This window comes from Vombatus ursinus, unplaced genomic scaffold (genome assembly GCF_900497805.2).
Source record: "Vombatus ursinus unplaced genomic scaffold, bare-nosed wombat genome assembly UNPS02015074.1, whole genome shotgun sequence".
In the NCBI taxonomy this organism is placed as follows: Eukaryota; Metazoa; Chordata; class Mammalia; order Diprotodontia; family Vombatidae; genus Vombatus; species Vombatus ursinus.
The window spans coordinates 1,855-4,019 of NW_020954852.1; positions in this window are offsets into that span (position 1 = coordinate 1,855).

Sequence of the window (2,165 nt, forward strand, 5' to 3'; positions counted from 1 at the left end):
ATCATTTTTGCAGATAAGGAAATTGAGGCAAACATGATTACAGGACTTGTCCAGGATCTACCAGTATTCCTGACTGCAATCCCTGTCTACAGTGCAAACACTATTATAGATTTCATAAAATAGTTTGAATAAGTAGAACCAGAACATTATCAGAACAATTTTGAAATCACTAGCCCTATTTAATTTGCTCTCCCAAAAACAGAGTAAAAGGATAGATGAAAGTACCTTCTGATAGATAGTATAGTATCTAATAAAGACTTGTTGGCATCATCTTGTATGAATCAGTCACAGCAGGGTAGCTTCCTAACTTCATGCTATCCTGTCAAACTGTCTGATCAATTCCTCCATTTCCTTATTTCTTTTTTTAATTCCTGTTTCCTTCCTTCCTTCCTTCCTATTTTCTCCTTCTTGAATTACTATGTTTACATGTTCACTTGATGAAATTTGCAAATGTACCTACTTGAATGTCTGAGAACTCAGAAATAAGTTGAGAGTAACAACTTACATTTGCTTACATTCATAAACCTCTTCCTCCCTCATTAAGTAAACTCCACACAAAATTTTGTCTCTAGGGAGGGCTCCTTTTAGTAAAGAAGTAATTATGTTTTATCAAATAATGTAAGCCTTGTTATTGGCTATATTTTCTATGGCTTCATCAAACCTTTGTTTCTACATGTGTGACTTTGAATACTTCAAATAGAAATGTGAGAGCACCAGTAGACTCCCTAATGGTAAGCATACATTTAACTGTGAATGAGTAGATATTTCAATATGCTTTGATCATGTTGTTTCTCTCCCTCTGAGAAAATTTTCTTNATCAGGCAGAAAACAAATACATTTAGACATGTGAATACCTTAACAACATCTTACATTCATTAAGGGTGCCTTTATTCACCACTATAGAAATACACACATTGTCCTACCCTTACTGTAGTTCTTCTTTCTAACCCTAACCCTCACCCTAATTGTCTGGTACATAATAGAGATATTTATCAGTGACTAAGGACTTAAAATATTTTACCATCGTAAACCAGGCAGTAATTTGACTTGCCTCAATGATAAATTCCTTTTTTCAAAAGGTAAAGAAACCATTAATCTGATTTATATAAACAAGGAGAAACTTATTGTGAAAATTTCACCTCAAGCCTAGAATTTTCAAAAAAATAAAGATGACACAGTATAATTTAGGGGAGAACAAATTTTAAAGGGATTAGAAAAAGGATGGGTGGGATTCCATGGATTAGAATTCCATAGGGTAAATTGGCTAGATGTCAAGCACAANAAAAAAAAAGTAAAAAACTGTTAATTGCAAGGAAAAGGTTTATTTTCTAAGGAGACTAAAGTAGANCAAATTTGAAAAAGTAAAAAACTGTTAATTGCAAGGAAAAGGTTTATTTTCTAAGGAGACTAAAGTAGATGCACAGGTCACCAAGTTCAGATTTTAAAATGACTTTTGCAGAAGTGATGCGATGCAATAGGAAGAATGCTACTTGTTAGTAGCCATACTGACTAGGGCAGCTAGGGCGCTGCAGTGGATAAGTGCTGGTTCTAGAGTTTGGAAAACCTGAGTTGAAATCTGGCCTCATATACTTACTTGCTGTGTGACCCTGGGCAAGTCACTTAACCAGTAAACTGAAATGAAGAAGAAAACGGCAAATTACTCTAATATCTCCATGGGGTCATATATTGATTAAGTGACTGTAAGACAGGTTTGGGAAGTAGTGATGGAAAGAAGCCTTCTCTACAAGAAATGCAGTAACAAAAACATACAGTATCTACACACAGTCCAATCCAATTTTGTTTGGATAATTTGTAATCCAACACTCATTACACAAAGCAAATAAATCACACTCCATAAACCCTTGAGTAAATCCTAATTTGACAGTTTTGTTTTTTATTCCTTCATCTTTTAATCCTCTTTTTCTTCTGCACATGGTGCAGTTTGGCTCCAGTTCATTATCAAAAAACATTCTTTTCAAGATAAGAATTTTTTAGTATTTGGAGGAGTCAAAGCCCTATTCTTGTATTATTGCCAAATCCCTGCAACCAACTGATGAAAGACTCTCCCATCCCAAGGATACTGTGGGAGAGGAAAAAAGGTGGAGAAGTGAGCTCCTCTGCAGTTCAACATTTATTCAGTTTTAGATTATCTTCCTTGTACCCCC